This window comes from Bidens hawaiensis, unplaced genomic scaffold (assembly GCF_021521415.1).
Source record: "Bidens hawaiensis isolate Kalapana, Puna unplaced genomic scaffold, B.hawaiensis_p1.1 tig00419581_1, whole genome shotgun sequence".
NCBI classification, from domain to species: domain Eukaryota; kingdom Viridiplantae; phylum Streptophyta; class Magnoliopsida; order Asterales; family Asteraceae; genus Bidens; species Bidens hawaiensis.
The window spans coordinates 1-12847 of record NW_027504907.1 but is presented as its reverse complement, the minus strand read 5'-3'; the positions used below and the strand labels follow the sequence as shown (position 1 = coordinate 12847).

The 12847-nt window shown below is 35.0% G+C and overlaps 1 pseudogene; it reads left to right on the top strand.

Annotated features, from left to right (window-relative positions):
- Positions 1 to 7909: 7909 nt before the first annotated feature.
- LOC143609361 (histone acetyltransferase GCN5-like) lies at positions 7910 to 11559 on the top strand (annotated as a pseudogene).
- Positions 11560 to 12847: the final 1288 nt, after the last annotated feature.

Sequence of the window (12847 nt, the reverse complement as noted above, 5' to 3'; positions counted from 1 at the left end):
AGTTACAAAGCTGTGACACCATGATTACATTAAACCCCACAACTTAGCAAAAGTCCCACCATTTAATTTATTCTAAACCAAGCCATATTCCACCCTCCACTAAAAATAGAGCCTCTCATTCTCATTATTTTTAGCACCAAATCTCAGTCTTTATTTTTCCCTAAGCATAATCAAGTAAGTTCTACATGTTTTCTTTGTTATTCCTCATATTTCTTTGATTTTGATCTTGTTCTTTTGAATTTCTTTTAATTTGTTCTTAGGTTCTTGAGTTTTATTTGAATCTTCACAGTTGTCCATATACCCTCACCATGATCATTATAAATTGTTAATAAAACCCTTACTGTTTTGCTTTAAAAGATTATGATGATCATGTTATTCAAAGGGATCACAATTATTTTCTCAAAATCTTGGATCAAAGTATAATTTTTCCATAAACAACTATGAATATTCTTATGATCTTTAAAAACTCATAATGTTATCATAACTAAAAATTATATTTATATGATTGGTCCTTATGCTTTCATAAATGTCAATAAATATCCTAAATATAATATTTACACTTTAAACCCTATACTTCCAAAAATATCAATAAACATCCTAAACTATAATATTTACACTTTGAACCCTATACTATCTTAAATGTCAATAAACACCCAAACTATATGATATTACACTTTTAACCTCGTACTTTATTACTTATCAAAACCATTCTAAAGCATTTTGAGTTAGTATACAAATAGAGTATAAACTGGGTATATATGTATCTGACAAGCAAACAGTTCTGTCGAAGGAAAAAGTGGTGTAAATAATCCCATTAGACCTGTGACTCTTACCTAGGAATCAACTTGCTGGAGGTCATGCTCTTGGTTTATAACATTCTAGTACGCGACATTCTAACTAGTTTAAAAATCAAAAATTAATCTAGGGCATCTCGTGACCGGTTCAACAAACTCTTGCTCATGCTCGTGTTCATCCATCAAGAAAGGTGAGTTCATAGCCCCTTTTATATGCTTTTAAATGTTTTATACTTCGGGGTGGAAAACATGCATAATCAATTTGTTTTACATGCTATTTGATTCAAGCTTCATTTCATAATATTCATTATGTGTGACCATTGCAGGTGTATATATATTCGCATTGACAACCATTAGCTTCTCAAGCCCGTGGTAGTATGATGATAGATCTATTGGCTCGACCCACTCACTCTGGCCTCGAGTCGAAGCCTGTGTGTTCGGAATCCGACGATCGTTAAACATTAAGAATAACATGATGATAGATCTATTGGCTCGACCCGCCCACTCAGGCCTCAGGTAGAGGCCTGTATGTTCGGAATCCGACGATCGTTAAACATTATACATAACAGTCTAATCGTGGATTAGACGACTCGCTAAACGTGTCAAAGGTTTGGTTGTAATCACAAAAGTATACAAGTAACTTAACACATATGGAATGGTTTCAACAAAAAAATTATTTTTTTAAACCTATGTTCTCACCAACTATTTTTAGTTGACACTCTCTCATGTTTTCAGGTGATGGAAATTAAGTTATGAAGATTCTTAAAGTTTCATATAGGAAATGAGTCAGACTTAGAAGTTTAATGAATAAATTGCTATGTCATGTTTTATATTTGGATTATGTTTGATTTGAACAATATGTTGATTTATTTCATATGAGTTTTTACATTTAATACCATATGCATTATTTCAATCTACGCACGCCCCAGCTTTTCCGCCTTCAGTTGGGGATGTGACAACTTATTACCCGTTAAAGCTGGTGGAGTGATCAGTCCACATAGATCTCCATGGACGAGCTCATGTACTCGGGATGCTCGATAATATGTATTGCTCGGGAATGGTTTTCTTGTTTGTTTTCCCACCATGCAGGATACATATCATTTGCTTTCTTAATGAATCTTAGAAGTGGCCATTCCCCTTATAAGTCTCAAGATAGGATCTTTCAATGTGTTATCAATAAACACGTGATTAGGCAGAATCCAATCATGTGGTGAATCAAGAAACAAGATGAATAAGAACAATATTAGACTTCAAAGTACACGTTTCTATTAGCAAACGTCGGGTACTTAAGCCCCAATGGAGAACCTATTACAAGGATGATAATATGTTAATATGTCTAACCCCAATAAATGATAAAAACATAAGCTATATATAAGGCTTACAATAAGCCTTAATCGGCCAAGGCAATAACTAGCCTAAGCCCACCAACCGAGAACCAAACCACAAAAATATACCCCAACACCCTTCATCGTCCTCATCATTTGGAAATCGAGGTGACCGAGTCTCGCGTGCCATAACCACTAGTCTTCATTTATTTTTGAATTCAGACAAACCGACCTTCCCTTATTTAATTTAATCTTATAAAGCCGACTTTTGTCTTGTGACTTTCATTAACAACACCCCGTTTTTGTCACGTGTGTTAAGTAGTCGACCCTCATCCAAACATCACAATCGGACTCAGTTGCTTGCACGAGACTTATAATGTATATTGTTTTGCAAGTCCGGGATATAGTAGATGTCGGTGAAGAGTTCTGGTTCTCTGGTTTTTCCTTCAAATAGGATGGATCCTTTTTCTTTTATCATGACACACGATCTGCCCCCAAATTTAACCCGACCGGTAATACGATCATTGACCTCGGCTAAAAAAGCTCGGTTCTCGGTCATATGGTTACTCGCGCCCTTATCAAGGTACCAAACATCTTTATCACTTGAATCGGCTTTGAGTTTGTTCTGCAACACTTTTATTCGTTAAGGTGGATGGTCTCTTGAATGCAATTCATCATAAAAAATGTGCCGTCTACTTTTCGTTTGTCCTCGTTTGTTTACGACATATTTGCTTGTTGTTTGAACCACATTTTGATCACTCTGGTTTTTATTGGTCTGGGTTTTGGTTGGTTCTAGTCTTGCCCAGTATCATGGCCTCGACCAGGCCCCCGGGACAAGGACGCACCTCGTCCACAACGTTTATTTGCTTGATCTCGAGAGCTATTATGGTTAGTGTAATAATTAGATTTATGAAACATCAACTTACCTCGATTGTCGGGTTGATCCCCGTCTCTCATTCTCTTTCGTAAGCCTTCAAACATCCCACATCATCCTCAAAACCTACGGTTTTGAGATCTAAAGTTTGTTCTAGCAAAGCAACGATGTGGATAAAACGTCTTGGCAAGCTCGTGAGAAATTTCTTGGTGATTCTCTTTTCTTCAAACGATTCCCCAAGCATGGATGTTTTTAACCTTATTCCCGTTATCTTCGCGGTGTAGTTGCCAATTGTATCAAAATTCTTTATCCCCATAACATTGAACTCTTCAATTAACGTTTGAAGTCTCGTTCCTTTACCCGATCGGCTCCGAGATGTCGAGACTTGATTGCTTCCTACATCTCCATAGCCATGCTCAAAAAATCACCGATTTGCAAGATTTGATCTTAGGGAATTGATTGAAACAAAATCGCGGTTGCGTTATTGTTTATCTTGGAGTCGGTGGTGCTGGGTTCTTTTGCATCCCGAACACCATGAAACGTTAAAAATTACCTTCATACACATGGCCCAAATAGTGTAATTTGTTGTGGTAAGCATCAGACATTAAAACGAGTTCGGGTTCATGTTCGTTTCTTTGGTTGGATGATCGCCCATCTTTAACCTACGTCTGGTTCGTTTATAGGTAACTGGTGATGTAACGGGTTGCTCCAGCCCAGTTTCACAACTTTTGTTGCTTTTCCCATGCTTTATTTAATCAAAAGATAATTGCATGATCACGTTCTTGATTTAATTAGGAAATCAAAGTTGACTTTGTAGTAGAATTGAGTTCTTCGAGGTAGGTGTAGCTTTAATGGCAGGTGGGAGTAGATTCAAGAAATCTCTTGGTGGCATAACATAACATAACATGAATTCCAATTAGGGTGTTCATCGGAATTGAACAACGGATTTTTCAGTTTATTCGGTTCGGAATGCTCAAAATTGAAATTTTTAGGACCCATTCCGACATCCGATCCCTCCGAATTAGGGGTGTTCTGATCCGAATTAATTTTGGATGGATTCGGATTGGACTCGGATAACCAGAAATAATCCGAATAACCTGAGGTAAAATGTATAACAAACATTCAAAAAAACGTCTAATTAAATAAAAACACAAAACCGGAAAACTAAAGTATAACATACACAAAGAAAAGTCAAACTTCAAACAAAATTAGATGCTAATAACATTATTATGTGTAGAGTTGCACTTTTATATAAAATCTATAACTCTTGGATCTCTATTTGAAACTAGGTACCGGGAATTGAATCAAAACATAATGAAAAATAAGATCAAGATCTAAGGTTTCTTATTAATCGAAGAAGATGATTATAAAGAATTGAAAAACGAATTAACTATCCTAAACAGATTAACAACCACTTATAACAACTAGTCAATCATATTTACACTTCTAGTCCCTTAAGTTTTGGAATTACCATAAACTAACCTAAAGTTTCTAACATATTTTAGGCTCAACTCATTATTGGAAGCCAACTTATTGTTTCTCAAAATGCGTTCAAATGATTGGTGATACAAGCTACCCCATTGTGATTAATCCCACCACCTGGTTAATCAATAACAAGTTATTGTTCAATATCTTTTGAGCATTTATATATGCTCAAGCTTATTTCATAGAGTATTAGCACTTATTTCCCAATTACTATGGTTCGAAAATTATCATCCATCTGTTTCCGAAGATGTATGCAAAGGTGTCTCCCCATTAACACTATTGAGTTGCAATCATATGCAAAACGAAAAAACTGAATAATTAATTATCCGATCCAATGAACGCCCCTAACTGAGTTGCAATCACGTACGAATCACTAGTTAAATGTATCGCGTAAACTTATCAGTTTACACTGCTAAACGATGTCTAAATTAATGTTAATTCATATATAAGATCAACAAGTGAACTAATACTAAGCTAAGAACAATCAACATATGTTACACACACACACACTGTATCAATTTCCATGGTCGATGGGGGTGGACCGCCACCACCTTTTTCATATGCTAACGCCCACTTTTATCAAGTTACGAAATAGGTGGGGTGGCCCACCGCGCACTAACACTGTGTTCCATAGTTCCTTAAAGGAGAGAAAAGAAAGGATTTGAAAGGAATATAAGAAAATTAACGTTCCAGAGTATTTTATGATGAGAAAGGAAAAGAATAGAAAGGAAAAACAAGGTTTTTTTTAACGTTCAAGACTTTCCTTCCAAATCAGAAAGATTTGGAGAGAAAAGAAACATAATCATCGACTTCATATTTCAATTCCAATTTTACCCATGTCCACTCTTCCTCTTTCTTCTTGATGTTAACCATATTCTTTATTTCTCGATTGCATATGTGCCTCCATCATTGTTGAACCTTCAATTAGATAGCTTACACAGGTAGCATCCATTACTGAACGTGCTATTTGGTTTCTTTTCTTTTATATGCTAAGATAAAATTGAAACATTGAAAACCAAGACGTAATCAAAACCAAGCCAACATCTGTATTGTTGTAGTTTTCGATTTCAATTTCAGTTCAACTTTATATGGTTTTGAAGCTATGCATAACCCTAATTTGCAAAAAGAATGTGATTTTCTATAAGTTGTTTAATTTGGGGGAAATCATAATTTAATATGATTAAAAGTGATATTTGCTGGAGAATCATTGGGCCAATTCCAATTTTCAATATAAAAAAGAAATAAAGATTGAGTGAGGCTCAAAAACTAACAGCCTTGGTAAAGAATGATATAACTTTAAAATGTAGTTGTATCGGATTTTCAAAACTTTTCAAAAATGGAGATTGCTGATGGTTACTATTCAGAATATAGAGTTCTTCATTCTATTGTTGTTCGTGAATATCTAAACAACAAACTCATGGGAGATTAAAAAAAAACTTTCAGGCTGTATTAATAGCAAGAATTGAGGTTTGTATAGTTGTACTGTAGTTATGAAGAATCAGAATAGTATATGACTGTCAAAGCAAGAGCCTCAAGTAGTTGGTTATGCCTATTTTTTTTTTTGTATTTCATACCTGTTTTTGTGCAGAACATTAAAGCTCAATTTTAATAAAAGGTTTTTGAAAACTCAGATTAGAATGTGACTATCCAAGCAAGAACATGAAGTAGTTGGTTATGTATATTTTTTTTTGTTGAGATTGAGACATAAGTGCGTTTAACTATAAGGATACTTCACTGCACACACAAAGAAAGACTGCATAACTATAAGGGTGAAACTAACGAAAGCTTAAGATGGATCAGTTATGGTTAGTGCTAAAGGAAGGAAGAATGATGTTTCAGCAGGTTAAAAGTAGGGAGACCCCGTTTAAGACCACAAAGGTTTGACAAACATAACCACAAGTAGAGATGGGTTCGACAAGATAATCACATGTAAAGGGTATAATAGTAAAACTGTATCTTTCTTTTCTTTTCCTCCCAACTTGGAACACATAAAATGTTTAATTTTCTTTCTTTTCCTTTCATTTTCATTAAACTCTAGAACACGGAATAGAATCACAAGTTTTCCTCTCTTTTCTATTCAATTCTTTTCCTTTCTCTTTCTCTCCTTAAATGAAACTCGGGACACAGAGTGTAATAGTTGAGGACGTTTTTTGGGGTGTAAAGGGCGTGTAGGTGGGTAAAACATGAGCGTTCGGCTGATTTTTATTTTTAATCATTTTTTTAAACTATTAACCATATTACACATCGTACTTTTTAAATATTAAATGTATTTAATTTTCATGTGAAACCATTATACACTTTCTTATTGGGGGGGGGGATTTCATTTACGTGGCAACGACATGACGAGTGTTCACTTCTATGTGAAACCATTACGAATATCGTGATACTATTAATTTGCAATTACGTGTGAACTTATACTAAGTTGCAATCACATGTGAATATAAATAACAATACTTAAATTTATAATGTAAACTCATGAGGTTACATTGTCAAACGATGTTATATTAATGTAAATTCAAACTAAAAAAGTTCCCTATTAGGGAGGAGCATATGGCATCGGGTATTGATATCGAGCCGGTATCGGAACAAGCATTTCGGTACCTGCACCGATACCAAGTTTTAAGAAAATCAAGATCGGTATCGATCGGTACATGTACTGGTATTTACCGAATTTTTTACTATGATACCGGCACCGAACCAAGATATTTCGGTACCGATACCAAGTTTTTTGAAAATTTAGACCGGGAAATTTGGGATTGCACGGTCGATAATGGTATGATACCAAGTTCATACTTATTCCCTACGCACCAGGGGCTTTGCAATTGTCACCTTCAAGCGAAAATCTAACACATCATACAAATTGAATCGATCCTTTCCTAAAAATATTTCGAGCAATGGTTCTTTCATTGTACTTTGTGCAAAGGTAAACAAAAAGATATTTATGGGGTACTTGTACAAACCGTTGGGTTAACCACGTACTAGGGCTGGGTTACGCACGTTACGTTGCGCTAGACGCGCATTTCCCGAACCCGATACGTGTAACCGGCTCCGCAAGCATAACTGGCACGAAAATGTGCGTATCTCGCATTCACGTGTGACCTACGCCATGAGCGTAACCAACACCTAAACCAGAAACAAAGGTGGAATGTACAATGATTAAAAAAAAACATGTTTTACGTCAACTTGTTTTGACCCGAAACCCGTTTCCAACCCGATTCGGTTCTAACCCAAAACCTGTTTCGACCCGACTCCTTTCAACTTAAACCAGATTAACCCTTTTTTCAATTGACCTGTTTTAATTCTAACTGTGTTTTCGTGACCCAACTTGCGGGTCCTAAATTAAAGTAAGGGTCAAAACAAGGGCAAGATATCATCATACCCATCCGTTTTCTGTTAAAACTTGAAAACCCTAATTCCCAAATTCCCCCAAAATGGATGCCAATTCGTCTCACTTAACCGCACCACTCCGATCCCGAAGCTCACAGTCTCCATCACCCTCCCACTCGGCCTCCGCCTCCGCCACGTCATCCATCCACAAGCGCAAACTCACCGCCGCTGAAGACCACGCGCCGCCCTTCCCCTCCTCCTTCGACGGCGCCCTCACCTCCAATGACGACCTCGAGAGCATCAGCGCCCGCGGCGGCAACGACTCCGACGACTCCGAAGAGTTCGAGGACGTCGTTGACGATGACGAGGACGAGTACGACGATTCCTCCATGCGCAACTTCACCGCCTCGCGCCTCGAGAATCACGCTGGCCGCAACACCAAGCTCAAGACCGAGAATTCCGTCAAAGTTGAGCCCGCTGAAGGAGCCAAAGATGGGGCGGTGGTGAAGGAGGATACGGTTAAGAGTATATTTACGGAGAATTTGCAGACGAGTGGAGCTTATTGTGCCAGAGAGGAGAGTTTGAAAAGAGAGGTAGTTTCTGTTTTGGTGATTTTGCGTTTTCGTTTATGTTGTGGTTAGTGGTTACGGATTTTGTAAAGCAGGTTGTTGGTATATTTGCAGGAGGAAACAGGAAAACTGAAGTTTGTATGTGTATCGAATGATAAAATTGACGAGCATATGATTTGGTATCAACTTCTCTCTCTTAGGACTATGAACAACCGAACGTTTAGTGAACTGTTTTGTTTATGTTCGTTCGTTTAATAAATGAACGAACATGAGATGCTTGTTCAACTATGTGCATTCAGAAAGTTTGATAATGCGTCCGCATTCGTTAATGTTTGTTCGTTAAAGGTTTTTTCTTTCTTTTTTTTAATATTTGTTAACGAACGACTCTTCTAATCTTATCATAGGGATTTAAGCAAATTATTAACTATAAAAGAAAAATGTATATGAGTATTATGTGATTAACTTATATGTACAATTAACATATGAATATGAATGTTAAAACAACTTCAACGCAGACTTGGTAAACTGCTGTTGACACTAACCATTCTCCATTCACAAGCAAGTTCATTTCCATAATGAACGAACACGAACAAGAACTTTTGTTTGGTTAGGTGTTTGTGAACCGTTTGCTTGTCTGATAAACGCTTAACTGACAAACACGAACAAGAAATTTTGTTTGGTTAGGTGTTTGTGAACCGTTTGCTTGTTTGATAAACGCTTAACGGACGAACATGAACAAGGTCTTGTTCGGTTCGGTTCAGTTTGTTTCGAGTACAGCCTTACTCTCTCTTCGTATCAAACAAATAAGGATGAGAAGACTTCTAGTTTTATGTGTTCATTCAAATAAAGTGCCTTGTAAATTGTAAACTAGTGTTTGTTATGTACAATAATAATACTAGTCTAATAGATGGACATATTAACATTGTTTTTAAGGTGCACCAGCTACGCTAATATTCATATTTTTGAAAGGTTAATTGGACTGAAGAATATTTTTGCAAGGCAACTACCTAACATGCCTAAAGAATACATTGTTCGTCTTGTGATGGATAGGTATGTTGTTAGCATGTTGCTCTTCATAGAAAATGGTTGAATAATAACTTATTAATAATACAGAAATAATGCTTCTAGATTTATTTTTCATCATCTTTTAATAATATTTGAACTGTACATGTAAATCGATGCAGAGGCCACAAATCCGTAATGGTTATCAGACACAATACTGTTGTTGGTGGCATTACATACCGCCCTTATATCAGGTACAAGTGTTACATGTGTTATCATAAGATATGATTTGATTAATATCTCCCATTAGAGATAAATATGTGCATTTGTTTACTATCTTTTATTGCTTTTGTTATATTGTTTCTTTTTAATTTGGTTTTTTATTGTTTGTGTGACATTTTAGCCAAAATTTGGAGAGATAGCTTTTTGTGCAATCACATCAGATGAACAAGTAAAGGGTTATGGGACTAGACTAATGAACCATTTAAAACAACATGCACGAGATGTGGACGGGCTCACTCATTTTTTAACATACGCAGACAACAATGCTGTCGGCTATTTTAATAAACAGGTTACATAATATTTAATTTTTTGGTAACATTGTTAAGGCTATTTTAATTTTTAAGATGCTCTTATTTTAGTAATATCATTTATCGAACCAATTAACACATATGTATGTTCATTTCAGGGCTTTAACAAAAAATATTAACTTGGAGAGAGAACGGTGGCATGGGTATGTATATATGAAATTTTAAAAAGCTCACATCTTATTTAGCTTTATTAAAATTCATAGGCTGTCTCTTAATATATCTTAACTATGTGGTATTATAGGTATATAAAAGATTATGATGGAGGTATTCTTATGGAATGTAAAAATTGACCCAAAGCTTCCATACACTGATTTATCAACCATGATTCACCGTCAAAGGCAGGTAAAGCTACGTGGCTTGAATAATATTCATTTGATAATAATGAAAAACAACATATTGTTTTTGGTTTATTTTATGTTTCAGGCAATTGATGAGAAGATAAGAGAGCTTTCAAATTGTCACATTGTGTACCCCCGGTATTGATTTCCTAAAGGTATGCTCATGGTAAATTAATTAATGGGTTGATTTGGGTTAAACGGGTTAATAGTCAATTCAACTCGACTGTGGCCCCGCTTCTACCCATTTGAGCTTTTACTCTTTTTACCAATGATGGAAAATTTCTAATGCATGTCATTATTTAGCTATTTACAAATGTCGCGATTATCAAAATTAGTTTTGCTGACAGCTAAGATAGGAATCTTCTTTTTATAAGGTGATATTGCTAACTTTGCAACTATTTTTTCAGAAAGAAGCTGGAATTCCAAAACGGGTTTGTAAACTTGAAGATATTCCTGGTTTGAGTAAGCTCATTAATCCTTGCTGTTATTAACAGTTTGCTAAATTTGTGTTAATCTTTAGTGACATTTATTATTATTATTTTGTTCTCTTCTGTTTTCGTGTGACATGTTAATCAGTCTTCTGTTTTCTAAAGGAACCATTTATAAGATTTAGTTAAATGAACGATCTCGCATGCCTTGTTTGCTAGTTGATGTTCTTTTAAGTTGTTTGTTCAGTTTATTAAATTAACATATCACCTCTTACCATTTAGTCCAGTTTTATTAAATTTTAGGCCCAACATATTGACACTCATGTTTACATTTAATCGGTGTTCACTATGGTTATGTTCGTGCATCCATGTTCTATCATATATGTTCGCTTGTGTTTGTTTACCTTCATGAATTTGTCGCTTATACTATTAACAAACGAACTTAACACGTATATGGTCATTTTTTTTAATAAAACCTAAACAAGAAAACTTCGTTTGTATAATTGTTCGTATAATTAAGGGAAACGAACAGACACAAACATAATCCATCCATATTTCCAGCCCTAATATTTCTGTTTTTGAAGATTTGTGGATCTTGTAATTAGGTTGTAGTTTATTTGGTGATAAATTCTTGATGATATTATTTTTAGTTTTGATTTTTTTTGTTAGTTTTAATCTTAATTAAATTACAGGGACAGCTGGGTGGACTCCTGATCAATGGGGACACTCTCGCTTTAAATATTTCAATGCTTCTCCAGATGGTACCTTAAACCAAAAGTTGACCGGATTCATGCGCTCCATTTTAAAGGCAAGTTTTTTGTTCAAAAGTTTTTTACTGTGTATGATTGATTGATTTTTTTTTCCATAAGTTTCATTGCAAACTCATAAATTTTTTATATAAGTTGCATTCTTGATGTGTTTTAGTTTCATGTGGCTATTTAAACCTGTTTATGTAAAATGGGTCAATTTGGGAGTTAGGGGGTGATTGGGATTGCTTATTTTCACCAACTTATAACTTATTAACTTTTGAAAAAGAATAAGGTGTTTGGATTGCTTTTGATGTGAGAGGGAAAAGTTAATAATACACTTTTGTAACTTATTAACTTATTGAAAAGTTATAAGGAGGTAAAATAAGGAATCCCAAACACCCCCTTAGTTTGGTAGTAGAGGTGCTCATGGGTCGGTTTTGGGCTAAAAATGAAACCAAAAACCGAAAATGTGAATCTGGGTCATTTAGTTTTTGGTTTTCACAATGGGTTCGGTTCAGTTTCAGTTTAGCCCAAAGTTTCAGGGCCAAATTCATTAACTTGGGCTAAAAGAGGCCCAAATTAATGAAACTGGGCCCAAATTTTCTTGTTAACCATTGATATATTTATTAATACACATTTGGAAGTTTATCATCCTTAAATCCAGTAACATCATTAATTATTTTTCTATAAATTAATTAACATTCAAAAAATGAAAGTTATAATCTGTAAATCCAGTAACAAAAGTCGTTTTTCAGCTTTTACAGGTTCATTTTTTTTTCTTTGGTACATGCAAAACCGTAATTAAACTGGAAATTTGGCTTTTGAAAAAAAACATAAAACCAAGCTGTAGTGTTTGAGTTGGTTCAGTTATGTCGTTTTTTTTGGTTCTCATGCACACCACTAATTGTTTGGCTTCCAACAATGGGTAAAGTTCAAAATCTTTAGTGTGTACAATCTCCTAAATTGTTTTTTTTTAAGTTCATGATTTTAGTTTAAGTTATATAAGTTTTTGTAATCATATATAATAGAACTAATTGTATAAAGGGAACCAACTAATATGACCAAAATAATTTATTGTAAGCAGGCACTGCATGATCATGCTGATGCTTGGCCTTTTAAGGAACCTGTTGATGTTCGTGATGTTCCAGACTATTATGACATCATTAGAGATCCCATGGGTAATTATGCTATTATTATTATTCTGTCTAATTATTACATTTTAATCACATTTTGTTTGCATACTATATTTCCTGTTGCTATTTATGATCATTATTTAAAAAGCATTCTGCTTACCTTTTTTCACCCCTTATTCTATCGGTGGCAATTTTGACCCTTTTTTTTTGATGAACGGGTCAATATAGGCTAT